Source organism: Solanum tuberosum, unplaced genomic scaffold (assembly GCF_000226075.1).
Source record: "Solanum tuberosum cultivar DM 1-3 516 R44 unplaced genomic scaffold, SolTub_3.0 scf00273, whole genome shotgun sequence".
Classification (NCBI taxonomy): domain Eukaryota; kingdom Viridiplantae; phylum Streptophyta; class Magnoliopsida; order Solanales; family Solanaceae; genus Solanum; species Solanum tuberosum.
The window spans coordinates 250203-262578 of NW_006239195.1; the positions used below are offsets into that span (position 1 = coordinate 250203).

General features: G+C 32.4%; 1 pseudogene; it reads left to right on the plus strand.

Moving 5' to 3' along the window:
- The window catches only part of LOC102599313 (uncharacterized), a 15773-nt pseudogene extending 9616 nt beyond the window's left edge, over positions 1-6157 (plus strand).
- The last annotated feature ends 6219 nt before the right edge of the window (positions 6158-12376 follow it).

The following is a 12376-nucleotide window of genomic DNA, read 5'->3' on the forward strand; positions in this document are numbered from 1 at the left end:
GTGGGGGGGGCTGGGTAGGAGGTGGGTGGGGGTCAAGGGTAGGGTGAAAAAAAGAAATTTTGAAGTAATTGTAATTTGAAGTTGGAAGAGAGGTTTGGAAAATGTTTTCCTTAAGTTTTGAAGGGAAGTCATTTTCCTTAAATTTGAGGAAAATGAGTTGGTTTGGAAAACATTTAACCCAACCAAACATGAGAAAATTGGAAAATATTTTCCGAAAAATGTTTTCCTTCATACCAAACACACCCAATGTGTATAAAAATGTTAGAATTTGCTTTTTAGTTGGGAGAAGGGTTAAAAGAATGGAACTTTACAGCTTGGGAAATCACATTGAGGGGAGAAGTTATGAGTTTGGTGTTTTGAAGAGTTTTTGGGAAATGCTAATAATTGTTGGATGTATTAGAATGGATATAGAGGATTTGTGATGCTTAAGTGATGGTTGATATGTTAAAGGGTGTCTTGATAGAATCTCATTTTATTTGCAACGGTAGTTGTTTACAAATTTAGTAGCTTAAATTTCCACGTTGGAATTTGTGGCGAGGGAAAGTTTTGATGCTAAAAATGGGCAATGAATTTAAATAGCAGTGGCTGAGAGGTTAGGAAAGACTAAAACTGAATCCCATGAAAACAAGATCAAGCACATAAATCTTCTACTAAAGGATATGCTATTCTGCCGCTGTCCAGTTACTTATAATTATTGAATGTCCATCATAGAAAATTTGGAAACTATGTGTAATATGATATGCGTGCTTGGTTTTGTCGCTCACAGTAAAAAAAGGAGATATAAATACTGTAGAAGGCAAAGTTGTAACTTGGTCTGAATTAATCTAGTTATTAGCAGTCCCAGATAGGTAGTGGGATGAGTAATTGATCACCTTATATGATTTTGGAAAATCCTCCCGCGTGAGCTAGCATTTTGGGATGAGTACAGTCATTGTCCATTTTATATCATGGTATCAGGGTAAGGCCCATCTCAATTATTTTTTCATCGATTTTGGGCCCCCATATTATATTGTCCACACTCCAGTTTACTAGGTCTGGATGTGAGGGAGAGTGTTAGAAGTCCCACATCGATAGTGGAATGGGTATTGGTCATCTCATATGGTTTTGGGAAATCCTCCCCCATGAGCTAGTGTTAGGCTCAGCTCCAGTGTCCATTTCTTATCATGGTAATAGTGCAAAACCCATCCAAATTCTCCTTTCCGATGTTGGACATGCATATTAAATTGCACATGCATCAGATGTCCAACGCTGGGTGTGAGGATGGGGGAAGAGTCCGATTTGAGCAATCCTCACCTCTTGAGTTAGGCTGAAGATCCATAACATAAATAATGAACCAATTCGCCCTTCCTCTGTCTACACAAAGCTATATCCTAACCATTGCATTATGTTTGTGCTGTAGAGTCCGCAAGATGCTGTAACACCTTTTCAAATTCTGGGCGGTGAAGCTCAGATCGTTCAGGTAACCTCACATGCAGTTTGTCTTCTCGGTAAGAGGGAAACTTATTAAGTTTATCTGATTATATTTCTTTCTCTTTTTTGTATATATGTTTCAGATTATGTTGAAGCCACAAGAAAGAATTATTGCAAAACCTGGTATGTTGCTAATCATATTCTTATGTATTCTACTTTTGCATCCTCTGGATGCCTTTATTAATGAAATTACTTTACCTGATCAAAACAAAATATTCTTTATAAGGAGCCTGTTGCTTATCAAACTTTAGTCCTTTTTTGAAAAAGAATAACCGAGGTGTTTGGGCCAGCTTGCGCGCACCTTGACTGCTTGAGTTAGTCTTACAATGAACATGATGTCAAATCTCCTCATTTTACCCGTTATACTGATATTAAAGAATGCATGTTGGTTTGGTTGTAAAGTCTACAACTTAACCAACTAGTGAGCTGATATTGCCTCAACTCTCAACTCTCAAGGGTGTACAAGTATGTGTGGAGTACGTAGAAGTTGTTGCTCATAGTTGCTAACTACTTTTTTGGGATAGAAACATCTACTAAGTCTGAATTTGGAAGGTTACGTTACACAGTTTCCACACCTTATGCAACAGAAGACAAGCATTGCATGACACGAAAAAATTTGGTCTAATATGTGTCACTTAAGGAATAGGCTTGCTTCTAGAAGGTTGTCGTATTGAACCACTCACCCCTAACGAATGGTAAACTGTCTGTTTATTGCGTCAATGTGCTTGTATTTACACATCATAGTAATTGGGTCATGCCCCACAAATGCTTGCTGTATTTACTTATTTGTCTTGAATGCTTAACAATTGGTTAGGTGTATACAACTGGTTTTTTTTTGTTTTTAGTCTTTCATTTCTTTCCTCTGCCTTTTGGGGGTGGGGATGGGGGAGGAGGGGAGAGATATTGCCTCAGAAAAATGTTAAGTTGCCATTTTATACATAGAGCACTGTATCTTATCAGGTCATATACTTTCGCTCAAGGATATTTAGTACTCTCTCTGTCCCTAATTACTTGTCCACTTTTGAATTGGCACACCTATTAAGAAAACAATTATTGACATAGTGAGTTTACCATTTTACCCCTATTAATTATGAAGTAGATGAATTAAAGAGTTAAGGTTTTCAAGAAGTTCTACATTTTTCAAAGTAATTAATTGAGGGTATAATAGGCAAAAAAAATTGTCCTTCCTTGATTTGTCAAAATGGACAAGTAAATAGGGACAACTAATTAGGGACAGAGTGGAGTATAACTTAATCAAATATCCACAAATCATTTTTAAATTTGATATTTACTACTCATTCTTAACTGACTTACGGGAATCTTCGAATGCTTTGCAGGGTCCATGTGCTATATGTCTGGTTCCATCCAGATGGAAAATGTCTGTGCCACTGAAAACGAAGCAGGTTTCTGGCAATGGCTTTTTGGAAAGAATACTACAAGCATAGTTCTTCACAATACAGGTACAACTGATGGGTTTGTTGGATTGCTGCTCCTTCTCTGGCAAGAATCCTCCCGGTTCGTTCATATCCAAACTATATCTTTATCTTGTTTGGTTATTCAATCTTCTATAGTTAGTATGTGCATGCTTGTGTGTATCACTCCAGAAATTGGGGAAAAGATCTTCTTCGTTCTTGCTGTGGGGCATAGTACACAATTGTTAGCATATATTATTCTGTTGACACATACTATTACTAGATTAATTGTGGTTTGTTTTATTCTAATTCATTGTTTCCCTACAGATTGATTTAGCAAAGTTCGGAGGTGAAATGTTATGCCAGGTAAAGATAATTCTTTATCTTTCTTTACTTCCCTTTTGCGAATAGGTTCTCTTCCTTTAAAGCAGGGCTCCTGTTTGTTTACGTGCTTACCAAATGAACAATCATAATTACGATTCAAAAGAACTACCACCGTCTATGGAACTTCTATGACAAGGATTAAGCTAGTCAACCAAGACAGACCCGGACAACTCAAAGAATATCACAGTCTAAGATCCACGAGACGTAAATGGAGTCTCACCAAAACTATCCTATTGGAAGAGGTGAAGTTTTCCTAACCACATGGCTCAGGATGGTCAACAATGAAATAAATATCAAAGTAAAATACATCTCAAAATCCTCATTTCTTAGCATTAAAGCTTAATCATAACGACCTTTCAGGAAGGCCCAGTGGTTTAGGCTTGGGACTTTCATGTTGGAGGTCTCAAGTTCAAAACCCCTTGCTAGCAAAAGCAAGGGGTTTACTTACTGGGTCAAGCTCGTCGCACTGGGTGCAGTGCGGGTTACCTTTCATTTATGGTTTGCGCGCTACTGCATAGGAGCAAGGGTTTTACCATATGGTCACCCAAAGGGTAACGACTGCAGGTTTCCTTGTCATAAAAAAAAAAAGATTAATCATAATCACGTGAGATTTATCATTTACCGGGAGCGCCATACCGACACTTGCATAAATAGAAACAACGACTCTAGGTGATCAACCTAGTCATAAATATTTGACCTACTCGCCTGGACGGCTTCCTGTATTGCTGTACAAGTCAACTTAACCTCAGTACATCAAGCAATGATCATTTGCTTTCTCAATAGGGGACTTTATCCCACAAACCTTAGAATGTATACCTAAACCGGCACATGTAGTTCGATGTGCAATCTCAACCTACTCCCCCACAAGCTAGGATTCACATTATACCACTTCCGAAAATCAATTCAACAATATAAAAATTGGGATAAGCTTCAAGAGGTAGTAAGTTTCAACATTCCTCGAATCTCTTTCTAAATCTTACCCCAAAAGATCCAATGATGCCAATGATTCCTTGTCTACATATACAAACACACATATATCAATGGCGCGTCATGACAACACCAACTAATTAAGCTAACTAAGTGTCCAACGCTTAGGTCCGACTTCTCAAGTCTAGTAAAAATCCATATTCTCACCATAGAAGTTAATTCTTGAGTTTTAACTCTAAATCTCTCATGTCATACTCAATAAGAATGCTTTCAGCTTTAGAAGGAATAGCATTTAACTAATTTTCACCAAGTCGACACTATCTATTGTCTTCTTTGCTTAACCCAATAATGGTGAAAAATCATACATTCTATGTCTTGCTCAATCCATGAAGTACTTGGTGTTTCTAACTAAAGAGCACATCAATAATACCCCTATCATCAATAAAATGGAGCAAGAGGTCAAGAATTTACCAGGTTATCTAAAATTCAATGATGGCTTGGTGTTGGTGTTATGGCTAGTATTTAATACTTGAATGCCATCCATAAATGCACAAAGAAACTCATTTAATGGGGATGTAATACCATAGACGCTCCTAAAACTCCCAAAGCTTAAATAATTTTTGGTCCATTTTTATCTCTCCCCGATTACCATTATAGATTTACTCTATAGCAAAAATTAGTCCTTGTGCAACACAAAACAAACACAGACATATCCAGATATAATCTTTGCCTCTACGGGATATCTGCACAACGCCAAACTTCAGTTGTCAACGTGCAGGCGGTGTTTCCATTTCTCTATGTTCCTTAGTTTACTAATTGTCTATCTTTAGAGAAACATTGATTTCAAATTTGTTTCACTTTGCATTTCATTTTGTTAACTAATACATTCCCTCATTGTGACTTCAATCATTACTAATTAATGATCCCATCAACTTAATAACATGGATTCCTTCATTTTATCCCAATACTTGTATCAATTCCAAGCTATATCAATGTTAAATACAAGTGTTCTCATGACTTTCGTTATACTTGTGCGGGTCCTGCATGACCCAAGTTCGATTACATTGCATCCTTCAGCTTGAAATTAACCCGAATTAGTTATAGAAATTCACGGGGATTCACACTTTTAGCCCTATCAAAGATTTTAACGCCCACAAAAAATATATGAAACTTCTAGTAATTATTATTTATTTGTAAAATGTTTGCCCGAGATAAATTTAAATGGAGAGACATGGTAAGTGTGGATTCATATAGCCGACTTGACTTGTTTGTAATTGAGGCGTAGTTGCTATTGTTGTTTTAACTATTGGTCATCCCACACAAATGTGATTCTATTTTGGGAAATTCTTTCTTGCCTTCATGCGATTCAGAAACGTGACATGTCTTCACTGAGCTAGTACTGGATTCTTGGGGGAATCAGATGGTTAAATAAGAAGAATGCTTGGACTACTTTCTTATTCGAGTTATATAAGAATATAAGATTAAGAGGTCTTAAAATGTCAGAAGTTCTATTTTTTGATTCCTTTCTTTGATAAAATGTGTTTTTCTTTCCTCAGTTGTACAGAAAAATCTTGAGGTGGGTGAGGCACTTGCTGTTGATGTGCCAAGTATCGTTGCATTATCATCAACTGTCAATGTTCAAGTGAAATACAATGGACCCATGAGAAGGGTGGTATTTGGGGTATGTTTTCACACGTCGGCTTTCACAACGCATTGCTAGGTATTTCTCCTTGCAGACAAAATGTAGGAACAAAATGTAGCTTCGTGGTATATAGGGCGATTAATACTACATCTTTTTTTTTCTTGTCGTAACATGCATGGATTTTTTTTGGATATGGACATGTTGAATTGGTCAAGTAAATCTTCTCCAGTTTCGTGGTATATAGGGCGATTTAATACTACATTTTGGCTTGTAACAGATTTCCTAATTTTGCAAAAGGGGCTTACAAATTGGACCTGCTTCACATGACAACTATTAGACATATTCACAGAAAAAAATCATTTTTTGTAATTGTAGAAGCGTATCTTTACTCTGTCTATTGTAGACTTTTATCGGATAGAAGATTAATTTTCTATTTTCTTTTTGTACAAGAATTTAAAAAAAGATTAATGGCTTGTATTTACAAAGATAAGATAATTGCCAAATTTTAACATATTTGGTGAAATTGTTTTTTTTTTCTCCATTTTGAGATTTAAAAAAAAAAAATGCTTTTAGTAGTGACGGCATTAGAAAAAAAATAATGTATACATTAGCTTTATACATTATTAGTATCTTGTTTGATACTTTTTTTTTCAATTTATGTATAACTTGTATTAGTGATACACTCTGGTATTATGTATGTTATTATAACTAATTCAAGGAATTTTAATGCACAGAGTAGCATGATCAAAGACATGCTACTTTCCACCATATTTATAAAGGGTACTTTTGTGTATGTATAAATAATTTATTTTTGAAATTATATAATGCATATTATTTTTAATGCACTAAATTAAATAATGATATAAAAAATAATCTCAACATAACTAATGAAAGCGCAAATAATACCATCACTACTCAATAAATTAGGTGAAGTTAGACTTCGTTAAGAAAGGGCATTTTTTACCTTAGTTTTTTCATGGTGAAAAAATAATCCCCCTTAGTTTTCATGTTCAACAAAGTATTTAATTTTGTTTTTAGGTATTGGGTGTTTAATTTTGTTTTGGTTGTTGTCTTTTTGGGGTTAAAAGGTTATGGTTCTCTTGGGGTTTTGATATGTGTATCAAATTTATGTAACTTCCCCAATTGGTAAATAAATTATAGTATTATATAACAAAAATATTTATGAGAGTATTTATTTCATTCGGATGAGTTAATAATTTGTGTGTGTGTTTTAATTCAAATGTGTTTTAAAATTTTGATTTTTTAAATTCATCTTAAGAAATAAATATTATACTCCCTCCGTCCACTGTTGTATAAGTGTTGTTCAAAAGGTGCTTTTGCAAGATTGTTGGTGCAGAAATAAATGAACACAATTAATTCACTTGTCGCCCTCCAAAACGATTCTTTTTTCTTCTTTTCTTTTAGGTGAATTAAGGAAGGTCAATTTTGACTTTTTCAGAATTGTGTAGCGGGCTTCTAGGCACTCAATTTCTCGTTCTGCATCTCTTTACGCACCTATTATTTTAGTCGGTTTAAAAAAAAATCATCTTATTATAATCAGAAATAATTTAACTTTAAATTTTATTTTTATGCTTAATAAGATGATTTACATCCAATTAAATATGTAATTAAAATTATTTTAGATCACGAGTTTTAAAAGTCTTTACTTTTTTCTTAAACATCGTGTCAAGTCAAATAATGTCATGAAATACAACTCTCACTATCTCTATTAGACTTTGAAATACAACTCTCACTATCTCTATAAGATTTTCTTTCAAAAACATGACTAATAGAATAGTAAAATTAAAATTGACTGAGAAAAGGACTAAGAGAGAAAAGGACTAAATATTACTTAATTAAAGAGGCGTAGCAATTCTTCTTTCAACTATATAGTATTATTATAAAAGTGGATCAAGTTCTCATATTTTTATTCATTCATTTTAACTTCACTTCCCTCCACTAGTATATTAATTTCTTGAATATACTCCCTCCTTCATACCATATGTATATGTGTATTTTTACGTTCTTGGAGTTGATCCTTAACTTGTTGCAGCTCAAATACAACGGGACCAACATGTTTGAACAACATCCCATAATAACTAGAATCGCGGTAATTTCTTTTATAATGTATTGTTTTGTACGTTGAAATACCCGGGGCATTATGAAAACTACCTTGGTTCTGTTCCATTTCTGATCTTGTGAAATTGCTTCGATGCCTCTCTATAGCGAGCACCATCTCTCTCTTGTTACCAGCCTACGTTACACCACTCGTGTTTATCATTTGTCTTGTTCTTCCTGTAAAGAAAGCATTGTATTGGATTTTGATGAAGTTGGACGAGCATTTTGGAGAGACGGAGTTTTGGAGGAGAAGAGTGGATCCTGCTTTGTGTTATCTCAGGAGGAGGGTGAATAGGGCAACAAGAAACATACTTCCAATCTAGTATTGCATGCTTTTGGTGGTGAAAAATAATCCCATGGGACGATTTATTTTCTTGTTGAACAAGGTTTCATTGGGTCCTTATTAAGTTGCTGTTGTTGTTGTTGTTGTAGTAGTAGTAGTAGTAGTAGTTGTTGGGGGTTAAAAGGGTAAGGTATGTTTATGTAACTTTTCAATAAAGTGGTACAATCTCTTGATTGGATTGAATTATCCCTACAAATTCCTTTTTTTTGTTGATTTCCTTAAAACGGCCACAATTATGTGAATATATTAATGCTTTATTAGAGCATTTTTAAAAACTTGAAATTTATGTAAAAGTAAACAAAAAGTCAACTTAAGCCACTTGAGTAGTGATTAATTAGTGAATTGTTTTCAAGGTTTATGATTAAATGCTCAAGACCATAAAGTTAAGTTTCTTCTATAAATTCCCTAAACTCTAACAAGAAATCAAGATTGTTTTTCTGATTTGTGTGTTACTTTATGTACCTTTCCCAATTGGTATAATATATATAATATACTCAAGAAGAAAGATATATAGCTCCAAGCTAGATGAGTTTTCATATAAGCTATAGCTAAATAGTTCCTAGCTTAGATGATATGTCATATAATTCGTAGCTAAATAAAATTAGCATAAAATTTTTGTTGTTCAGCTACAAAACCTATTAGTCACTGATTTCCTTGTTTTAGTAATGATTTTGAATAAATGCACAATAATAACAAAATAAAATTTAGTGTTTAATTTAAATATTGCACAATCTTGAACATATATGTATGTTATTGAAACATATGTTGAATGATTTCCTTGCTGGAAGTTAGGTGTCAAGTCCTACATTGACTTTTACTTTCATACGTAATCACAAAACATCTATAACATCTATAACTATATGCAATCAATTTTTTATATATATATATATAAATAATTAAAATACTAAATAAAGTAATAACACTTGAATTGATTTTCGTTTGTTTGACCAAGCTATTGATACCAAAACTTTCGAAGCTTCTCATAATTGACTTGTTAGGTCAGCCAAGAAACATGTATTAATTAGACCATGACACTATTTTAGTATTATTGACAAAAAAAAACAAAGTATAACTTAAATAAATCCCATTATTATTAATGTGATCATAGAGTGGACACTTTTTAAATATTCACTCTCTTCCCAATCCTTTGTAGCTCGTTTTTAAATTTAGAAAGTCAGATGATTCTTCTTGATCATAATTATTTCATGTACCTTTTAAATATGTTAAATTATCATTTAGATAAAGTATTTTTTACGTAATTTTTAATTTATGAACCTTCATATATAAGTTCATATTCATCCCTTACACTATTAAAACAAAATAAAATAGTAGCTCCTAGCTAATTTTGACTTCTTTTTTTTCACCCGGTGTCCGAAGTCTACATTGAAGTTTCGACTAAATTCGGATCCCGCATACACAGGGTTCGAAACGAGACCTCTGGTTAAGGGTGAAGCACTCCCACCAATGCACCACGACCCATGTTGGTATTTTGACCTAATTGTTCTAACTATATAATATAGAAGAGCACATTAAAATATTAATATACCTGAACTTTTGCTAACTTTCCTTATTCCTCCCTTCACTACTACTGCACAATATGGAATCAGTTATGAAATTTACCGATAATTTCCAGTTAATTCGTAGTTAAATGGAATCAATATAAAAATTTTGCTATTGAACTAATAAATTTTACCTGTAGCTAATTTCTTTGTTTTCTACCATGCATGTTATAATAAAGGGTTATGTTGGGTAGCATTTGCTTTAATTTGGGGTTATAATAAAAGGTTGTATTGGCTAACATTTTATTATAATAGTTTTATTTCGAAAGATCTCAACCCCCAATTTTATTTATTTAATATTAAAGGTAAAAATACGAATTGAATAAATGCATAACAATAACAAAATGAAAGTTAGTGAGTAATTAAGATATAGAGAGATGATGAAAAACCTTAGTTAATTTATCTTTAAATATTATTTTTCATAGTAGAAATATGTGATGACCTAATTAAGATTTGACCATTTGCCACATCTATTAATCATATTATTATGAGTGAAATTGATTGTTTACTTCAAGCAATGAAATTAAAGAACAAAAAAACACACAATCTAATAAATTGATGGGTCATATTGGCCACAACAATAATTTGGATAAATGTGTATTTATTTTTCGAACAGGCTTAGTGAGAAGCCGCTTTTTAATTTATTTATTTTTTACATAAATCTTGTGTTAAGAGTTAATTATCTACGTCCTATTTTTATTCTTTCTCAAATTACAAAAATCCCTTAAAATTATAGGATCTTGGATACATTAGGAAACCTGCGGATATACAGCTCACGGATTGCGAATGATACATTACTTAATGGAAAAGATGTATTCTAGAGATGATAGGGATGTATCCGAGAGAGGATAGGAAATGTATCCAAGGGGATAGAAATATATCCAAGAGGGGATAGAGATTAGGGGCGGAGCCACCGTTGCACAAGGGGTGTCAAGCGACATCCCTTCGCCGGAAAATTACATTGTATATAGAGCTAAAAATTTGTTTTATAAATATATATACAAGTATTGACACCTTAACAAAACTGATTGACGATTTAGTGGTAAGAAAGAGATTGTAGAAACGTTTTCCACGCTAGAGTTGTGGGTCGATCCCTATTATTAACAAAAGTTTCTCTTTTAGAACCTCCAAACTTCTAATCCTGACTCCGCCTCTGATTGAAACAAAGCTAAATGGACAAATCTAGATCTCAACGCTTTCTTGAATAATCATGCGTAACTTCCATTACATACATTATAAGATTCTGATTGTTAACTACCTTTTTTAATTTTCTATCTTTATGATGAACAGATTTTTAGTTTTTATTGTTCAAATAGATTGATATAAATATTTAAGAAGTGATTGAAAATATCATATACTTATCTGGTATCTCTTTATCTTTTATTTTTTAAGACTTAATACTAAATATTAGAGTAATTAATATGGGCATCATAATAAAATTTTCAAATGAGTTATTATTCTTTAAAGGCGAGCAAGGTCCAAAGTGAATAAGTAAAAATAAGCAAGGTCCAAAGTGAATAAGTAAAAATAAACGAAGAGAGCATTACATATGGACCAAGTTGACCCTATCATATAAATCTTTATATGCTTTGTTCTTTTTATTACACCATTTATTCTAGAATATGTGTTATCTTAGCTCATTTCACGTTCATTAAGAAAAATGATAAATAGAATATATAATGTACAAAATTATCTTTATTTATTACTCATTCCATTTGTTTTTCATATTTTGATTCGACACGAAGTTTAAAAAAGTAAAAGAATTTTTATTCTTGAGGTCTTAAGTTAAAGATATAAATGTACCAAAATGTTATTTAATCTTGTGGTATTAAATATGTCATATGAAAAATTGAAATTAAACAATAGTTAAAAAGAGAAAGAGGTATTTTTTTTTTTAAAAGACTAAGAAAAGTATAACAAACAAATTGAAACGAATGAAACAAATATTCCTTGAGAATTGGACATTATTAGAAAAAAGTTACTCTATTTAATACTCGTGTAATTGAACAAACAAACTAAATTTTTGTCTTAAATTTCTAAGATAATACTTATTGTTAGGTAATTTTATCATAACGACTTATTTTGAGACGGGAAAAATAATAATTTTAACTTTCATTTATATAAAATATAATTGGAGAATAAATCTGGACCCCTTTAGTATGTGCCAAAAAGTAGGAGTTGAAGTCTTTCTCTCTCTTTACTGAAGAAAAAAAAAGTGTCTCTCTCTATCAGTAAAAAGGACAAGATATTATATATACCTTAGTTTTTGCAAAAGAATATATTAATATAATCATGTCCAGTGGCGTAGCCAGGAATTTAATGAAGGGTGTCCAAATTTTTAATAGTAATTTTTTTTTTAAAAAAACGACGATTTAAATTACCAAAACAAATAATCAAGTTAAGCAATATTTAATTAAATATAGGAATATTTTAAAAATTACAAGTGTATAATTCAAAACTAACATAAAGAAAATAAACTACTATTGAAAACATAATTTAAATATATTATTACAATTGTACT